The sequence below is a fragment of the Panulirus ornatus genome, chromosome 24 (genome assembly GCF_036320965.1).
Source record: "Panulirus ornatus isolate Po-2019 chromosome 24, ASM3632096v1, whole genome shotgun sequence".
Taxonomy (NCBI): Eukaryota; Metazoa; Arthropoda; class Malacostraca; order Decapoda; family Palinuridae; genus Panulirus; species Panulirus ornatus.
The window spans coordinates 13771552-13793180 of NC_092247.1; positions in this window are offsets into that span (position 1 = coordinate 13771552).

Sequence of the window (21629 nt, forward strand, 5' to 3'; positions counted from 1 at the left end):
ATCATTTATCATATTTAAGGTCATTACTGATTAACGCTCTCAGGCATTTTCATCTTCACCGTCTTCTGTAGTTTTACCAAGCATTTTGGACCCTTGATTTACATCTCTGGAGCCAAGGCCCCTAACCTTCCAGTTGCCTACAGCCAAGGCTATCTACCGTGTCTCTCTCCACTCTACCAGTTTATCCAGTTCCTCCTAAATCCTCAGGTAGTCGTCCTCTGAGTTGGCTGTGGTTCCTAAATTAGTGTTGTCGGCAAATTTGGAGATTCTACTGGTTAGTCCTGTCTCTAGGTCATTGATATAGATGATGAACAGTGCAGGTCCTAGGAATAATCCTTGTGGAACTCCACCGATTCTTCTCCATTGACTATCAATCTTTGCTTCCACTGAAAGAGCCAATCCACTATCCAAGTGCCGTGAGTTTTTACTTAATTTAGCAATCTTTTATTTGGGATATCTTACGGGTTAAGTCTTGTGTAAGCGTGATGGTGAGAGGAAAGGAGGGTATGGCACTTCTGCTAAAGGAGTTGTGGAGGGTGCTATGGGTGAAAAAGAGTGGGGATTGCGAGAGATCAGTGACTGTCAACGCTCACGCACCTGGTATCGAGAGAAGAAAGGCAGGAGCATTGGAAGGAGCCGAGTACATTAGCAATTTTGATGCAAGGGACCGAGCACTGATGATGAGCTCTTTGAATGCATGAGTGGGTGATGTGGCAGTTGAGGGTTTAATCAGGGACCATGGGTATCCAATGTTGTGAATGAAAAGTTGTGAAAAATCTGTGGAGCTTAGATCTGAAAAAGGACTGGTGATTGGGACTACCTGGTTTTAAAGGGTGGACGTACCTAAGTATGCATGGGTGAGTAGGGATGAAGGTGGGCAGACTCTATCGGAATATGTATTAGTTGCTACGCGTGCTAAAGAGACTTTCCGATGTAATTGTCACGAGCGGGGCAGCTGGTGGGATGTCTGATCACTTCTGGGTGAAGATGAGGGTGAGCGTTTGAAGAGACTTTACGGAAAGAGGAAGTGATCTTGGGGAAAGAGAGTGGTGAAAGTGAGTGATCTTGGAAAGAAAGGCTTGTTTGAGGAGTTACCAGGGAAAGACTGGGTGAAGAATAGTAAAAGGTGTAGGTAAAGGAAACGGGGGAAGAGGCAGTGCTTCCATGTGCGAGAGAAGTGTGTGGTACGCGGAAAATGGGAGGTGGGTATGTGTGAAAGCGTAGCGGATGAAGGTATCAAGGAACAGAGTTGTTAGTGAATGAGAAAACAGAGTTGTATCTGAGGTGTTTGCTGAGAAGTGAGAGTGATTAAGAAATGCAAAAGAGGAAGCGGCAGGAGATCAGGAGGGAGGTGCAATAAAAGGGCAAATGAGAGCTGGGGTGAGCGGGTATCGGCAAACTTCAAGGAGCATAAGAAATTGTTTTGGAAAGTGAACAGTGCGAGGCATACAAGAAAAGAGTTTCAGTGAAGGGAGCGAATGAAGAAGTGGTAACAGGCAGAACTGAGGTGAGGGGAGATAGAATGAGTATCTTGAGGGAGGGACTGTTGAATGTGTTAGACAGTAGCGTGACAAATGTGGGATGCCTAGATCATAGAAGAATGCTTATTTACAGAGACATTGCAAATGGTACGTCGGAAAGAAAAGAGGTTGTAAAAGCCTTGCATAGGTGGTGTGGCAAGGCGGCTGGAGTGGATGAGACTGCAGCTGAATTTCTCAAAAAAGAGGGTGAACGTGTTGTTAATTGGTTAGTAAGATTTCTAATGTTTGCATGTCTGAAGACGAGGTGTCTAAGGATTTCCGAATTGCGTGAATAGTGCCATTGTATAAAGGTAAGGGGGACAAAAGTGAATGTTCGATTACTAAGGTATAAGTCTGTTGATTGTACCTGGTACGTTATGTGAGCGAGTGGCGATGGAGATAGTCATAGCATGTATGAAGCATCAAGGTGGGGAGGAAAAATGTGGCTTCAGAATAGTTGAGGATGATGTGGGGATTAAGGGTTTGCTTTGAAGAATCTGCGTGAGAAACAGAGTTAATCAAAATACTTATATGTGGCACTTATGGTTCTGGAAAAGGTTTATGGTATGGTTGATAAAGAAAATTTGTGGAAGGTGTCTTTAATATATAGCATGGGAGGAAAGTTATTTGTAGCAGTGAGGAGGTTTTACGAAGCAAGCAAGGCAGGTGTACGAGAGAAGGATGTCCAGGTGAAGGTGGGTCTGCAACAGGGGCACGTGATGTTATTATTCATTACTGGGATGGTGAGGGAGGCGAATACGAATGGCTCAGAGAGACGGGTAGGGCTGCTGTCTGTTGGAGGTGAGGGTGCAGAGAAATATGAGTCAAATGCTGTTTGCTGATGCCACGGCTCTTGTGGTAGATCCGAGTGAGAAACTGCAGAAATTGTCTCCTAAATCTGGGTGCGAGTGTGCAAGGAGAAAGTTGAGAGTTAATGTGATTAAAAGTAAGGTCAAGTAAACCATGGGAGAGGGAGAGAGAGGTCGGTTAGATGTGTGAGTTTGAAAATAAAGAACTTGAAAACATGGTATGCTATAGACAGTCCATGTAATCATTGCAGTTGCAAAATTGATTTGCTATGCAATTATCTCTAGCGACAAAAGACTTATTTAAGGACTCTTTTATAAAGAGGACACCAGAACTAGCAATAATAGTAGTAATTTCCCCTTTGACCTGTCCATTCCTCTCTGACCTGACCTTTCCCTTCTGACCTGGTTAGCTCTGAGATAACCTCTGCCTGCTCAGTTTCCGGCAGGCGACCGTCCCTTGACCCACCGCCCCACCCTGCGCCTCATGTAGTGACCCTCCTGTCTCCTGTGTAGAGTCCCATGTGTATAGTCGAGTCGATTGGCATGTATAGTGAGTATAGTGAGGAGGTAGTAGTGGAGGAGGGTGGTGTGCCCCACACACACACACACACACACACACACACACACACACACACACACTGGCGGGTCCACGGGGCCTGGTCTAGATTTGAAGAGGCCCGGTTATGTAAGGTGACACGGGAGCCACTCCTCACACCTGAGGGTTAGGTCCTGGAGTGATCAGATCCAAGAATAGCCCAGACCACTTCATTGCACAGGTACTTAGGATAACACACATCTTCTGTAGTCTACCCAACGCCATTATACACACCGTCTACTATAACTGATAAGACTTATAACATAGATAGATTTAACATAATTACAGTTATATTAGTTATTCAGTTATAACATCACATCAGGCCATCAAAATGTTGAGAACCCTTCATGATTCATGGTGGAACATGGGTCACGTTGGTTCTGGCGGCAGCACGGCAGTAACGGTGGAGATAACCTTGGCTACACGACTACTGCCCTGTCCCTCTCAGCCCCCCTCTCCACCTGCTTCCTCTCCCCTGCTCGGTGTGTGTGTGTGTGTGTGTGTGTGTGTATGTGTGTGTGTGTGTGTAGGTGTGTGTGTGTGTGTGTGTGTGTGTGTGTGTGTGTGTAGGTGTGTGTGTGTGTGTGTGTGTGTGTGTGTGTGTGTGTGTGTGTGTGTGTGTGTGTGTGTGTGTATGTATGTTTATTTGTATGTGTGTGTGTGTGTGTGTGTGTGTGTGTGTGTAGGTGTGTGTAGGTGTGTGTGTGTGTGTGTGTGTGTGTATGTATGTATGTATGTTTATTTGTATGTGTGTGTGTGTGTGTGTGTGTGTGTGTGTGTGTGTGTGTGTGTGTAGGTGTGTGTGTGTGTGTGTGTGTGTGTGTGTGTGTGTGTGTGTGTGTGTGTATGTATGTATGTATGTTTATTTGTGTGTGTGTGTGTGTGTGTGTGTGTGTGTGTGTGTGTGTGTGTGTGTATGTGTGTGTGTGTGTGTATATGTGTGTGTGTGTGTGTGTGTGTGTGTGTGTGTGTGTGTGTGTGTGTATGTGTGTGTGTGTGTGTGTGTGTGTGTGTGTGTGTGTGTGTGTGTGTGTGTGTGTAGGCATAGAGGTTGAGCCTCGGTGGCCACACTGACCCTGACCTTCTCACCTGTGTTATAAACCTGGTGCCAAAAGGTAAAGGTTATGTGTCAGCCAGAAGCGGTTCGATCCCGTGGCCTGGGTCCGCTGGCGGCTGCTCACCCACGCCCGACCCTGGGTGCAACAGCTGGTGTCTGCTCTCGCTCGCTCTTTCTTTCTATATATCTCTCTTTATCCATCTGTCTATATATACATACATACATACATACATATATATATATATATATATATATATATATATATATATATATATATATATATATATATATATATATATATAGAGAGAGAGAGAGAGAGAGAGAGAGAGAGAGAGAGAGGGGGGGGGGACGGGAGCGGGGGGCCAGAAATCCTCCCCTCCTCGTATTTTTTTTTTTTTTTAACTTTCTAAAATGGGAAACAGAGAAAGGAATCACGCGGGGAGTGCTCGTCCTCCTCGAAGGCTCAGACTGGGGTGTCTAAATGAGTGTGGATGTAACCAAGATATGAAAAAAGGAGAGATAGGTAGTATGTTTGAGGAAAGGAACCTGGATGTTTTGGCTCTGAGTGAAACGAAACTCAAGGGTAAAGGGGAAGAGTGGTTTGGGAATGTCTTGGGAGTAAAGTCAGGGGTTAGTGAGAGGACAAGAGCAAGGGAAGGAGTAGCAGTACTCCTGAAACAGGAGTTGTGGGAGTATGTGATAGAATGTAAGAAAGTAAATTCTCGATTAATATGGGTAAAACTGAAAGTTGATGGAGAGAGATGGGTGATTATTGGTGCATATGCACCTGGGCATGAGAAGAAAGATCATGAGAGGCAAGTGTTTTGGGAGCAGCTGAATGAGTGTGTTAGTGGTTTTGATGCACGAGACCGGGTTATAGTGATGGGTGATTTGAATGCAAAGGTGAGTAATGTGGCAGTTGAGGGAATAATTGGTATACATGGGGTGTTCAGTGTTGTAAATGGAAATGGTGAAGAGCTTGTAGATTTATGTGCTGAAAAAGGACTGATGATTGGGAATACCTGGTTTAAAAAGCGAGATATACATAAGTATACGTATGTAAGTAGGAGAGATGGCCAGAGAGCGTTATTGGATTACGTGTTAATTGACAAGCGCGCGAAAGAGAGACTTGTGGATGTTAATATGCTGAGAGGTGCAACTGGAGGGATGTCTGATCATTATCTTGTGGAGGCAAAGGTGAAGATTTGTATGGGTTTTCAGAAAAGAAGAGTGAATGTTGGGGTGAAGAGGGTGGTGAAAGTAAGTGAGCTTGGGAAGGAGACTTGTGTGAGGAAGTACCAGGAGAGACTGAGTACAGAATGGAAAAAGGTGAGAACAATGGAAGTAAGGGGAGTGGGGGAGGAATGGAATGTATTTAGGGAATCAGTGATGGATTGCGCAAAAGATGCTTGTCGCATGAGAAGAGTGGGAGGTGGGTTGATTAGAAAGGGTAGAGAGTGGTGGCATGAAGAAGTAAGATTATTAGTGAAAGAGAAGAGAGAGGCATTTGGACGATTTTTGCAGGGAAAAAATGCAATTGAGTGGGAGATGTATAAAAGAAAGAGACAGGAGGTCAAGAGAAAGGTGCAAGAGGTGAAAAAGAGGGCAAATGAGAGTTGGGGTGAGAGAGTATCATTAAATTTTAGGGAGAATAGAAAGATGTTGTGGAAGGAGGTAAATAAAGTGCGGAAGACAAGGGAGCAAATGGGAACTTCAGTGAAGGGCACAAATGGGGAGGTGATAACAAGTAGTGGTGATGTGAGAAGGAGATGGAGTGAGTATTTTGAAGGTTTGTTGAATGTGTTTGATGATAGAGTGGCAGATATAGGGTGTTTTGGTCGAGGTGGTGTGCAAAGTGAGAGGGTTAGGGAAAATGATTTGGTAAACAGAGAAGAGGTAGTAAAAGCTTTGCGGAAGATGAAAGCCGGCAAGGCAGCAGGTTTGGATGGTATTGCAGTGGAATTTATTAAAAAAGGGGGTGACTGTATTATTGACTGGTTGATAAGGTTATTTAATGTATGTATGACTCATGGTGAGGTGCCTGAGGATTGGCGGAATGCGTGCATAGTGCCATTGTACAAAGGCAAAGGGGGTAAGAGTGAGTGCTCAAATTACAGAGGTATAAGTTTGTTGAGTATTCCTGGTAAATTATATAGGAGGGTATTGATTGAGAGGGTGAAGGCATGTACAGAGCATCAGATTGGGGAAGAGCAGTGTGGTTTCAGAAGTGGTAGAGGATGTGTGGATCAGGTGTTTGCTTTGAAGAATGTATGTGAGAAATACTTAGAAAAGCAAATGGATTTGTATGTAGCATTTATGGATCTGGAGAAGGCATATGATAGAGTTGATAGAGATGCTCTGTGGAAGGTATTAAGAATATATGGTGTGGGAGGCAAGTTGTTAGAAGCAGTGAAAAGTTCTATCGAGGATGTAAGGCATGTGTACGTGTAGGAAGAGAGGAAAGTGATTGGTTCTCAGTGAATGTAGGTTTGCGGCAGGGGTGTGTGATGTCTCCATGGTTGTTTAATTTGTTTATGGATGGGGTTGTTAGGGAGGTGAATGCAAGAGTTTTGGAAAGCGGGGCAAGTATGAAGTCTGTTGGGGATGAGAGAGCTTGGGAAGTAAGTCAGTTGTTGTTCGCTGATGATACAGCGCTGGTGGCTGATTCATGTGAGAAACTGCAGAAGCTGGTGACTGAGTTTGGTAAAGTGTGTGAAAGAAGAAAGTTAAGAGTAAATGTGAATAAGAGCAAGGTTATTAGGTACAGTAGGGTTGAGGGTCAAGTCAATTGGGAGGTAAGTTTGAATGGAGAAAAACTGGAGGAAGTAAAGTGTTTTAGATATCTGGGAGTGGATCTGGCAGCGGATGGAACCATGGAAGCGGAAGTGGATCATAGGGTGGGGGAGGGGGCGAAAATTCTGGGAGCCTTCGAGAATGTGTGGAAGTCGAGAACATTATCTCGGAAAGCAAAAATGGGTATGTTTGAAGGAATAGTGGTTCCAACAATGTTGTATGGTTGCGAGGCGTGGACTATGGATAGAGTTGTGCGCAGGAGGATGGATGTGCTGGAAATGAGATGTTTGAGGACAATGTGTGGTGTGAGGTGGTTTGATCGAGTAAGTAACGTAAGGGTAAGAGAGATGTGTGGAAATAAAAAGAGCGTGGTTGAGAGAGCAGAAGAGGGTGTTTTGAAATGGTTTGGGCACATGGAGAGAATAAGTGAGGAAAGATTGACCAAGAGGATATATGTGTCGGAGGTGGAGGGAACGAGGAGAAGTGGGAGACCAAATTGGAGGTGGAAAGATGGAGTGAAAAGATTTTGAGTGATCGGGGCCTGAACATGCAGGAGGGTGAAAGGAGGGCAAGGAATAGAGTGAATTGGATCGATGTGGTATACCGGGGTTGACGTGCTGTCAGTGGATTGAATCAAGGCATGTGAAGCGTCTGGGGTAAACCATGGAAAGCTGTGTAGGTATGTATATTTGCGTGTGTGGACGTATGTATATACATGTGTATGGGGGTGGGTTGGGCCATTTCTTTCGTCTGTTTCCTTGCGCTACCTCGCAAACGCGGGAGACAGCGGCAAAAAAAAAAAAAAAAATATATATATATATATATATATATATATATATATATATATATATATATATATATAGATAGATAGATAGATAGATAGATAGATATTGGAAAGGATCACATATAAATGTGTGGACCTTGTGGAAACTGTGATAAATTTTATGTTGGTCAGACTGGTAAGGATCTTTCTGTTAGACTTAAGCAACATAAATATAGTATAAGAACGGGACAAGAATCAAATGCCTTGTTTAATCATGTTAAAAACTATGGTCATTGTATTGATTGGAGTAACGCCATTTCAGTTATTACTGAATCTTCTATCATTAAATACACAGAGAATTATAATCTTAATATTAGTGATGGTCTATACAAATTAGATAACTTTATTGTTGATAAGATTTGTAAAATGATAAGTTTATGAACGCTCGTTGTATGTTTTGGACAATCACATGTTTACCAAATGGCGTCCTAGCTTAGTCTCTTCGATGTATATCAACTGACTGCTATATTTCTCTCTTGTGTCTCCCCTGATGATGTGATTATTACACGAAAGTGCACTTGGGAACTTTTCGTGTTTCATTTTCCCCGTGGACTCATATGAATATATATATATATATATATATATATATATATATATATATATATATATATATATATATATATATATATATATATATATATATATATATATATATATATATATATATACATATATATATATATATATATATATATATATATATATATATATATATATATATATATATATATATATATATATATATATATATATATATATATATGGATGGGGTTGTTAGGGAGGTAAATGCAAGAGTTTTGGAAAGAGGGGCAAGTATGAAGTCTGTTGGGGATGAGAGAACTTGGGAAGTGAGTCAGTTGTTGTTCGCTGATGATACAGCGCTGGTGGCTGATTCATGTGAGAAACTGCAGAAGCTGGTGACTGAGTTTGGTAAAGTGTGTGAAAGAAGAAAGTTAAGAGTAAATGTGAATAAGAGCAAGGTTATTAGGTACAGTAGGGTTGAGGGTCAAGTCAATTGGGAGGTGAGTTTGAATGGAGAAAAACTGGAGGAAGTGAAGTGTTTTAGATATCTGGGAGTGGATCTGGCAGCGGATGGAACCATGGAAGCGGAAGTGGATCATAGGGTGGGGGAGGGGGCGAAAATTCTGGGGGCCTTGAAGAATGTGTGGAAGTCGAGAACATTATCTCGGAAAGCAAAAATGGGTATGTTTGAAGGAATAGTGGTTCCAACAATGTTGTATGGTTGCGAGGCGTGGGCTATGGATAGAGTTGTGCGCAGGAGGATGGATGTGCTGGAAATGAGATGTTTGAGGACAATGTGTGGTGTGAGGTGGTTTGATCGAGTGAGTAACGTAAGGGTAAGAGAGATGTGTGGAAATAAAAAGAGCGTGGTTGAGAGAGCAGAAGAGGGTGTTTTGAAGTGATTTGGGCACATGGAGAGAATGAGTGAGGAAAGATTGACCAAGAGGATATATGTGTCGGAGGTGGAGGGAACGAGGAGAAGAGGGAGACCAAATTGGAGGTGGAAAGATGGAGTGAAAAAGATTTTGTGTGATCGGGGCCTGAACATGCAGGAGGGTGAAAGGAGGGCAAGGAATAGAGTGAATTGGATCGATGTGGTATACCGGGGTTGACGTGCTGTCAGTGGATTGAATCAAGGCATGTGAAGCGTCTGGGGTAAACCATGGAAAGCTGTGTAGGTATGTATATTTGCGTGTGTGGACGTATGTATATACATGTGTATGGGGGGGGGTTGGGCCATTTCTTTCGTCTGTTTCCTTGCGCTACCTCGCAAACGCGGGAGACAGCGACAAAGTATAATAAAAAAAAAATATAATATATATATATATATATATATATATATATATATGTATATATATATATATATATATATATATATATATATATATATTTTTTTTTTTTTTTTTTTTTTTTTTTTTTTATATATATATTTTATCTTATTTTTCTTTATTTTGCATTGTCGCTGCCTCCCGCGTTTGCGAGGTAGCGCGTCCACACACGCAAATATACATACCTATACATCTCAATGTACACATATATATACACACACAGACACATACATATATACCCATGCACACAATTCACACTGTCTGCCTTTATTCATTCCCATCGCCACCTCGTCACACATGGAATACCATCCCCCTCCCCCCTCATGTGTGCGAGGTAGCGCTAGGAAAAGACAACAAAGGCCACATTCGTTCACGCTCAGTCTCTAGCTGTCATGCAATAATGCCCAAAACCACAGCTCCCTTTCCACATCCAGGCCCCACACAACTTTCCATGGTTTACCCCAGACGATTCACATGCCCTGATTCAATCCACTGACAGCACGTCAACCCCGGTATACCACATCGATCCAATTCACTCTATTCCTTGCACGCCTTTCACCCTCCTGCATGTTCAGGCCCCGATCACTCAAAATCTTTTTCACTCCATCTTTCCACCTCCAATTTGGTCTCCCACTTCTCCTCGTTCCCTCCACCTCCGACACATATATCCTCTTGGTCAATCTTTCCTCACTCATTCTCTCCATGTGCCCAAACCATTTCAAAACACCCTCTTCTGCTCTTTCAACCACGCTCTTTTTATTTCCACGCATCTCTCTTACCCTTTCATTACTTACTCGATCAAACCACCTCACACCACACATTGTCCTCAAACATCTCATTTCCAGCACATCCATCCTCCTGCACACAACTCTATCCATAGCCCACGCCTCGCAACCATACAACATTGTTGGAACCACTATTCCTTCAAACATACCCATTTTTGCTTTCCGAGATAATGTTCTCGACTTCCACACATTCTTCAAGGCTCCCAGGATTTTCGCCCCCTCCCCCACCCTATGATCCACTTCCGCTTCCATGGTTCCATCCGCTGCCAGATCCACTCCCAGATATCTAAAACACTTTACTTCCTCCAGTTTTGCTCCATTCAAACTTACCTCCCAATTGACTTGACCCTCAACCCTACTGTACCTAATAACCTTGCTCTTATTCACATTTACTCTTAACTTTCTTCTTTCACACACTTTACCAAACTCAGTCACCAGCTTCTGCAATTTCTCACATGAATCAGCCACCAGCGCTGTATCATCAGCGAACAACAACTGACTCACTTCCCAAGCTCTCTCATCCCCAACAGACTTCATACTTGCCCCTCTTTCCAAAACTCTTGCATTCACCTCCCTAACAACCCCATCCATAAACAAATTAAACAACCATGGAGACATCACACACCTCTGCCGCGAACCTACATTCACTGAGAACCAATCACTTTCCTCTCTTCCTACACGTACACATGCCTTACATCCTCCATAAAAACTTTTCACTGCTTCTAACAACTTACCTCCCACACCATATATTCTTAATACCTTCCACCGAGCATCTCTATCATTGCTATCATATGTCTTCTCCAGATCCATAAATGCTACATACAAATCCATTTGCTTTTCTAAGTATTTCCCACATACATTCTTCAAAGCAAACACCTGATCCACACATCCTCTACCACTTCTGAACCCACACTGCTCTTCCCCAATATATATATATATATATATATATATATATATATATATATATATATATATATATATATATATATATATATATAAATTGAACCAGGACATGTGAAGCGTCTGAGGTAAACCATGGAAAGTTTTGTGAGGCCTGGATGTGGAAAAGGAGCCTTGGTTTCGGTGCATTACACATAACAGCTAGAGACTGATTGTGAACGAATGTGGCCTTTGTTGTCTTTTCCTAGCGCTACCTCGCGCACGCGCAGGGGGAGGGGCGGGTGCTGTTTTATGTGTGGGGGAGTGGCGACGGAATGAATGAAGGCAGCAAGTGTGAATGTGTACATGTGTATATATGTTTATGCCAGTGTATGTATATGTATGTATACGTTGAAGTGTATAGGTATGTATATGTGTGTGTGGGCGTTCATATATATACATGTGTATGTGGGAGGGTTGGGCCATTCTTTCGTCTGTTTGCTTGCGCTAACGCGGGAGACAGCGACTAAGGATAATAAAAAAAAAAAAATATATATATATATATATATATATATATATATATATATATATATATATATATATATATATATATATATATATATATATCAGTAAGAGAAGGATGAGCAATAAGTGGGTACCAGACTGGAGGCTCGTGGTTTATGGTCCTGTTGTGAAGAGATCAACCCCTCCTGCTCCCCTGAGCCTGGGACCACAAGTTTCTGAGAGAGAGAGAGAGAGAGAGAGAGAGAGAGAGAGAGAGAGAGAGAGAGAGAGAGAGAGAGAGAGAGAGAGAGAGAGAGAGAGCATATATAATCACAATATATACCTTTATTCCCACATCCCTGGCCTGCAAACGGCAGGGCTCTCCCCTGGGCCTCACCTCTCAGGTTGACCCACCATCTGATGCAGGGTGACCCTCCTTTATGGCCTCACTGACCTTGACAAAATGTATTTACACACACACACACACACACACACACACACACACACACACACACACACACACACACACACACACAGTTTGACTTTATTAGTTCTCAAGAGTTCGGTAGTAGAGGGCGTGGGAAGACGTCAGTTTTCAACTAAAAAGCCCAGAATGTTCCCAACTCCAGCACAGCAAAATTGTGAGTTATACAGTAACAAATATTGTAAGAGGTTGACACGGGGGAGTGGAGTAAAGTGAGCAAGTCAATCATTAATGCAACGAAGCGTCATTTTGAGTAAAGAACAGATGGTAATATTTTTAGCAGCTAAAAAGGCAAGACTGACAAATATTCCATGGTTTAATCTCATTTGTATACCAAGATATAATTGTTGTTCTTACTATTACAAGGGAGCAGTTTAAGGTCTTTAGCATTAGAGAAAATGTCTGGATAATAAATGAAAATAGGTTAATTAGTCCAATTTAGTTCGACTACAGACCACCAGGAGACAGTCAAGTTAAACCTATTATCACACAATAAAGTTGATCAATCATTCTCTACTTTTCAGTTTGATGTTAGTCAGAAACTGAAGAAGAGAGAATATCAGGACCAGATTTGTCGCGACTAGATCCACAAAGGGAAAGCGAGAGGAAGTTATACACCAAGTATCACCAGGGAACAAAAGTTTGGATATGTTGGTTGAAATGATCCGCAACCAGGTTCAGAAATGAATACACTTGGAGATGGAAGTAAAGAAGCTAAGGAAGCAACTGAAAGAGCATTAGAGGCGCAATGAGATGACCGAATTAGAAATTAGAATCAATGATCAACTAACAGAGATTTGAAGCAATTAAGGGGATCGATGAAGTACGTAACCAAAGGAAAGAGGGTAGAATGATTACGGAGCAAGAGAGGTCAGAATGTCCTAGCTATAAGCTGCCAAACAAGAGGACATTCCCATAGTGCAGAGTACAAGAACCACTGAAAATGGTGGGGAGGGAGGCGCACTCTCTAGGGCTGGTCAGCAGACTCAGAGCACACAGAGAGATGGACGGGGACAAGAACCTTTTGGACACTGAAACCGAGGTGTCCAGGGCACTCAGTGAAGCTGAGGATAGAAGAATGCGCACTGTTAAGGACAGAAGAATCAGCAAAATATCATGGTCCAGTTGATGAAAAGTTTAGAAAAAGCAAAGCATTCTGGAACAGAGTTTGTTAATAAAAATGGTAGATTAGAGAGAAAGCCAGAGGCACAGAGGGTGATGAATCTGATAGCCCTAACCATAAGGTGAGTGAGAGCTCGATAGACTTAAATCTTTGATTACTGGAATGGATAAAGATCATCCACCAGACGAAGACAAATGAGAAGAAATAAAAGAAATGCTCAATAAAGAGGTACTTGAGGCATTAAAATTGCCAGATGCAACTTCTGTATATAAGGAAAACAGAACGAATTGGTGATTATCGTCAAAGAACGACCAATTAAGGTAGCGTTTGTCTTGGAGTCATCTAGTTAGGAGGTACTTTGGCAAACTGAGGAAACTTTAAAACAAGGTGGAATTCAGAGTAAGAGAACGAAAACTAAAGAATACAGTCAGAGAGAAAATGGAAGACACCAAATGAGGCAAGAGGTCGGACCATCCCTTCCAGCACTGCAGAGAGGTCAGGAATATCAGGTGATGGTGAGGGTAGACTAAACATTGTATACAAATGCTGATGGATCAGTACATTGTAAAGAGTCGCAATTTAAGGGTCAGGGAGATACACCTGATATTGTTGGAGCTGTGGAAGGAAAAAAAGCTTACGAAAGAAATAAGGTGTCATTTTCCTGTCCAGACGGATACAAGATAGTAATGAAAACAAGAGAAGACACTGGATAAGAGAGTTTGACTTTCCCAATAAACAGATAACCTAAAGTGTCAGGAAATTATAGTCAGAGGTCCATTTAGAACTCAGATGGTACATGATGGGAAGAGGAACTGCAGGGGAGAGGTATATTGGTGGTAAAGCCTGTTGAGTCCAGAGTCTGTTGGTGCTAGAGTCTATGAGTCCAGAGCTTGTTGGGTCCAGAGTCTGTTGGTGCTAGAGTCTATTGGGTCCAGAGCTTGTTGAGTCCATAGTCTATTTCTTCCAGAGTGTGTTGAGTCCAAAAGGTGTTGGGTCCAGTCAGAGTCTGGTGGGTGCAGAGTCTGTTGGGTCCATGACTGCTTGGATGAAGAGGTCATTGTGTACCTGGGGTGGCCCTCCCCTACCCCAGCTGGCCCCGTCCCTCTACTCAACTGTTGATCACTTTTACCTGGTAGAGACGGTCAGCAACAGGCCCTGGCTGGTCACCTGCCACAAGAGAGTAACGTCTGAAGGACATGCAACTCTCACTCTCCACTGACGCTGTAGATACTAATTTGTCTTTGTCCTTAGATACTTGTGTGTAAAATACAAAAAACATTAATATCTCACGAAAGGTAACCTAAGTTACATATTTTATTCAAGTTATATTGGTATTGCCTTGAATTAAATGTATATGAATGTTTTTCTATGATTTGAATTTTTTCTTTTTTATACTTGATCGTTGTTTTCAGCCCTAGAAAGTTAGCGGCAGGAATAGACGAAGAAAGGCAGCATTCGCTTACATCCATTCTCAAGCAATCATGTGTAATGCATCGAAACCGAGGCTCCCCTTCCACAACCAAGCCCCACAGGTCTTTCCATGGTTTACCCCAGCCGCTTCACATGCACACGTTCAGTCGGGCCAAATCGTTCCAATCTATTCTCTTCCATGCACGCCCATCACCGCACGTCATCCTACCATCTTCAATTTAGTCTCCCCCTTCTCTCTGTGTCCTCTCCACCTCTGACACATGCGACTTCTTTGTCAACCTCTTTTTTACTCATTCTATCCAATTGTCCAATCTATTTCAAACTCTTGAAAAACGAAAAACTCTTCCATTATTACAAAATGCCGTAAATGTAATTTCAAACCATGAAAATAACCTCTTCCATTATTACAAAATGCCGTAAATGTAATTTCATACCATTAAAAAGACCTCTTCGATTATTACATAATGCCCTTATGCTCCTGGTCACAAGACGAAATATGTCATTTTTCAAGATGAGATCTTGGCATGGACAGAGTACGTGGTGATCATGTCTCATGATGGGAGAGGAGTGACGAAATGACAATGATTGCCACCAGGTGGCAGCCATTACCGTTTCGTCACTCCCCCCACCCCTATACCACACGGTCACCACGCAATGTTTCCTCTGAAAGCTTCTCACCTTAGTGAGAGAATTGATATATTTCAATTTCTCATTTCTACAGTGAAGGAAAGATAGACCACGAATTCCCTGACAGTCTATCCTACGCAATCTCCAGTGTTGTCTTGCTCTTACAGATGACATACAATCGTACAATGGAACTCTCTCACTCTTTCGTGTAATGACCACATCGTCAATGAAACAGAAGACGTAGTACAGTCAGCTGATATACAAGGAAGAGACGCAGCAAAGACGCCATTGGTAAACAAGCGTTCGGATAGGTGGTGTTCGGGTCTGGCATCATACCAGTCATAAAATTTGTATTATGTGGACAAGAAAGGGAATTATTGAAAATCTCTGCCTACGACAAAGCTATTCAGTTTTTATAGACCTTCACTAGTATTAATGTTACAATTCTTTGTGTATTTGATAATAGAAGATTCAATATTTCTCGTGGTAAAGGAGTTATAGTTAATAAATGAATTGGCTTCAGTGAATACAGTGGTATTAATTACCTAACATGATTAAACAAAGCATTTGATTCTTGCCCTGTTCTTAATTATATGTATGTTGCTTTAGCCTAACATAAAGATCCTTACTAGTCAGCCCAACATAAAATATATTACAAATTTTACAAGGTAATTAATAAACACAGCCCGAAGAATTTTATGGTGAGCTTCTGATTTAGATATTTTTGCAGTGTTGTTATTGCTGAAGAATACATTTACATTAAAGGATTTAAGCAACCTGAGAAGTTATGTAAAATTATTACTAAAAGGGAGTACTAAAAGATTCTTGGTGTCAATGGGAGGTTTGGCTTTAACTCAATAAAATTTCTTTGCCAAACTTAGGGGATTTATCAAGATACTTTAACTTGGATCAAATAGAATATATCCTCTCAAACTCATCATCAATAAATTCCATATGTAATGCCCTAAGGAAAATCGGCTGGAATGATGATAATTTAACTGACATGTTAAGCTGAGTAATAATGAATATATGAGCAAACACTGATGGATTTTCTGTATATACTAAACCTAAACATGTCTCTATCCCCAAGAATCATGCAATCTAAAAATAGTAACATGCACTGACTTTCCACCTCCACAGCAAAGCTCAAAGAAGTTACTAAAGTAATAGGTAAAGGGAGAAATGTTTGTGTGGATGGATGGGGTTGTTAGGGAGGAGAGTGCAAGAGTTTTGGAGAGAGGGGCAAGTATGCAGTCTGTTGTGGATGAAAGGGCTTGGAAAGTGAGTCAGTTGTTGTTCGCTGATGATACAACGCTGGTGGCTGATTTGTGAGAAACTGCAAAAGCTGGTGACTGAGTTTGGCAAAGTGTGTGAGAGAAGAAAGCTGAGAGTAAACATGAATAAGAGCAAGATTATTAGGTACAGTAGGGTTGAGGACAAGTCAATTGGGAGGTAAGTTTGAATGGAGAAAAACTGGAGGAAGTGAAGTGTTTTATATATCTGGGAGTGGATTTGGCAGCGGATGGAACCATGGAGGCTGAAGTGAGTCACAGGGTTGGGGAGGGGGCGAAGGCTCTGGAAGCGTTGAAGAATGTGTGGAAGGCGAGAACATTATCTCAGAAAGCAAAAATTTGTATGTTTGAAGGAATTGTGTTTCCAACAATGTTATATGGTTGCGAGACACGAGCTATAGATAGGGTTGTGAGGAGGAGGGTGGATGTGTTGGAAACGAGATGTTTGAGGACAATGTGTGGTGTGAGGTGGTTTGATCGAGTAAGTGATGAAAGGGTAAGAGAGATGTGTGGTAATAAAATGTGGTTGAGAGAGCAGAAGAGGGTGCATTGAAACGGTTTGGTCACATGGAGAGAATGAGTGAGGAAAGATTGACCAAGAGGATATATGTGTCGGAGGTGGAGGGAACGAGGAGAAGTGGAAGACCAAATTGGAGGTGGAAGGATGGAGTAAAAAAGTTTTTGAGCGATCGGGGCCTGAACTTGCAGGAGGGTGAAAGGCTTGCTAGGAACAGAGTGAATTGGAACGATGTGGTACACCGGGGTGGACGTGCTGTCTTTTTGTCTTTTCCTAGCGGTACCCCGCGCGCGTGCAGGGGGAGGGGGGGTGTCATTTCATGTATGGCGGGGTGGCGACGGGAAATGAATAAAGGCAATTATGAATTATGTACATGTGTATATATGTATAAGTCTGTGTATGTATATATATGTATACGCTGAAATGGAAAGGTATGTATATGTACGTGTGTGGACGTGTATGTATATACATGTGTATGTGGGTGGGTTGGGCCATTCCTTCGTCTGTTTCCTGGCGCTACCTCGCTAACGCAGGAGACAGCGACAAAGTATGATAAATAGATAAGATAAATACATATATTAATGATACTCACAGTCAAAGGAGTAAAGAGAGAATATCCTAACAGTACCATCACTAGGTAGTGTGCATACATGCGTCCCTCAATGGTGTGTCTGTGTCCCGCCAGGGGGTATCAATTATCCCCGGATGGCGTGACGCCTCAGTCCGTACCTCCGTCGGCCAGTGAGGACGTGACACCGTGAAAGCTGCCACGGATTTGGCTGTTGATACGACGCTGTTTAGTTCCTCCTCGCGTAGTGGAGCTCGTCTACCGTTGGGATTATATCCGCGTCCCGTACTCGAGATTAAGAGGGAATGTGAGGGTTTTATACTGCTTCTTCAAGGTTTCCCGCGTCAGCGAGGTAGCACTTAGAGGACTGAGCCTATGATCGTAAATCCTCACTTGGCCCCCTTCTCTGTTCCTTCTTTTGGAAAAGTAAAAAAAACTTTAGGGAAGGTTTTCCAGCCCACCGCTTCCTCTCCTTTTAGTCGTATTTTACGACACGCAGGGAATACGTGTTTTCTGGATCAATGAAAACAATGATGAAGATCTTTTTTAAAGATTAATCTTTCGTATTTTCATTTCTCATTTTGTGCTAGATTACTTCAGCAATCATCAATGAACAGAAGTGAGAATCGCGAGCTTATAATCAACCAAAATACATATAATGAATGTGTATGGTCTTCGACATCTGCTCAACACCTGGTGTTCAAGAATATATGACTTGGTTACTACTTGACCCTGACGGCTTGAATGATCCTGGCTATCACTCATTCTAAAAGCTTTGATAACCAGCCAAACTATAGCCCATGTATTCATGCCATGTTCATTAAACGATGTGTTGCCAGGGAATTTGAACATATCGTTCATGGTCGACTACTGATGCCCCCCCCCCTCCCTTGCGCTCAATCTCTCACGTCGTCACAACTTTGACACTGCGTATATTTTGTGAAGGTTCTGTGGCCATGACAACATCCTCAAGGGTACGAATCATCTTCAAGGGTCGTACCGTCGTGTTCAAAGGTCGTACTAACGGATTAAGGGTCGTACCGTCGTGCTCAAAGGTCGTACCGTCTTGCCAAGTGTTGTACTATCGAGTTAAGGGGCGTACCGTCGTGCTCAAGGGTCGTACCTTCATGATCCAGGGATTTAACCCTGTCGTCAAATATAAGACTTGCCTACGACATAGTAGAGAAAGACAGGCAACTCCCCACACCACGACATGTAAGATGGATAAGACCCTACCCTGCTGTAAGACGCAGCCCCCAGCCCTACGATCTAACCTACACAGTGGGATTACAATACGTATTAATGTTATAGTGTTTGTCTTTGATTTTTCCAAGTGGTGTCTGTGTTGGCTCAGCCTCCTCCATACAGTACGTAGGAACTTAGGAAAAAAATATCGTACTGTATTGTCCGGAACATCTTATATCTGTTTGTTGATCTACGTGGTATGTGGAATGTAGACTCGGTTGATGATATGTCGCCTCCGGCCATTTGAGATAGTCACCCCCTCAAAATGTTACTTAGAAAACAAAGCACAATCAGGCATGCCTCTGTGTTAATACACAAATATCATTGATATTTCATAGAAATTGATCTTCGATATTCAGAATTGAGAGAGGTTTTAAGAAAGTGACGTTTATAATCAAATACCAATAATCTATCTTACTTCAATTATTACTGATGATAATACGGCACTAACATTGCTCAATAACTGTGTTATTTTTGCGTAATAATTGTGCATTATATATGTACATTACATCGAAATATTGTTGAATTATAATTCAGTAATGCAATTAAGAAATATCAGGATTAACAAAATAAATGAGATGATTTTGATCTGTAGGAATTCACACAATTTGTAGAAGTGATGACTCGTCATTACATTAAAGATCAGGGAAACCGACTGTATACAAAGTTTGGGACAATTTCTTATTATTAATTCTACATACCACAAGATTATCATTCGGGTCTACATAGGCATTTTAGCTGTCACTGGCATAATTACTCTTAATGATTCAACTATAGTTATTACTGATTTGATAAGCCTCTTAATGATTCAATAATAGCTGTTACTGGCTTAATTAGACTCTTAATGATTCAATGATAGTTGTTACTGGCATAATTAAACCGTCAAAGATTCAATAATAGCTGTTACTGGTTTAATTAGACTCTTAATAATTTATCTAATATGTTCAGTCCTCTCACTCTCATGCAAAGGAGTCCACGTAACTACCACAGTGGGGATGTTGCTTCCCTGACAATGGTATGCTGGGGTACAACATGACAGTTAGGAGAACATCATGTGGTACAAGGGTTACGACCACACACAGCAGACAGTGATTGGTCTATAAAGATTGGTGTTGGACGGCGGGAATCAAGTGTGATGTTGGATTTAAATAACTTTGTTAAGTACTGACACTTGATGATGAGGTGGATTGTCTCCACGAAACATGTCGTGCCACATGTATGGAAAAATTACTGTGTTAAATACACCTGTATGAACCCCTACTGAAGGACTATTATACCTTCATACTATCATGCCGGACAACTGTGATCATATATATATATATATATATATATATATATATATATATATATATATATATATATATATATATATATATATATATATTTTTTTTTTTTTTTTTTTCTTTGTCGCTGTCTCCCGCGTTTGCGAGGTAGCGCAAGGAAACAGACGAAAGAAATGGCCCAACCCACCCCCATACACATGTATATACATACGTCCACACACGCAAATATATATACCTACACAGCTTTCCATGGTTTACCCCAGACGCTTTACATGCCCTGATTCAATCCACTGACAACACGTCAACCCCGGTATACCACATCGATCCAATTCACTCTATTCCTTGCCCTCCTTTCACCCTCCTGCATGTTCAGGCCCCGATCACACAAAATCTTTTTCACTCCATCTTTCCACCTCCAATTTGGTCTCCCACTTCTCCTCGTTCCCTCCACCTCCGACACATATATCCTCTTGGTCAATCTTTCCTCACTCATTCTCTCCATGTGCCCAAACCATTTCAAAACACCCTCTTCTGCTCTCTCAACCACGCTCTTTTTATTTCCACACATCTCTCTTACCCTTACGTTACTTACTCGATCAAACCACCTCACACCAGACATTGTCCTCAAACATCTCATTTCCAGCACATCCATCCTCCTGCGCACAACTCTATCCATAGCCCACGCCTCGCAACAATACAACATTCTTGGAACCACTATTCCTTCAAACATACCCAATTTTGCTTTCCGAGATAATGTTCTCGACTTCCACACATTCTTCAAGGCTCCCAGGATTTTCGCCCCCTCCCCCATCCTATGATCCACTTCCGCTTCCATGGTTCCATCCGCTGCCAAATCCACTCCCAGATATCTAAAACACTCAACTTCCTCCAGTTTTTCTCCATTCAAACTTACCTCCCAAATGACTTGACCCTCAACCCTACTGTACCTAATTACCTTGCTCTTATTCACATTTACTCTTAACTTTCTTCTTTCACACACTTTACCAAACTCAGTCACCAGCTTCTGCAGTTTCTCACATGAATCAGCCACCAGCACTGTATCATCAGCGAACAACAAATGACTCACTTCCCAAGCTATCTCATCCACAACAGATTTCATACTTGCCCCTCTTTCCAAAACTCTTGCATTCACCTCCCTAACAACCTCATCCATAAACAAATTAAACAACCATGGAGACATCACACACCCCTGCCGCAAACCTACATTCACTGAGAACCAATCACTTTCCTCTCTTCCTACACGTACACATGCCTTACATCCTCGATAAACACTTTTCACTGCTTCTAACAACTTGCCTCCCACACCATATATTCTTAATACCTTCCACAGAGCATCTCTATCAACTCTATCATATGCCTTCTCCAGATCCATAAATGCTACAAACAAATCCATTTGCTTTTCTAAGTACTTCTCACATACATT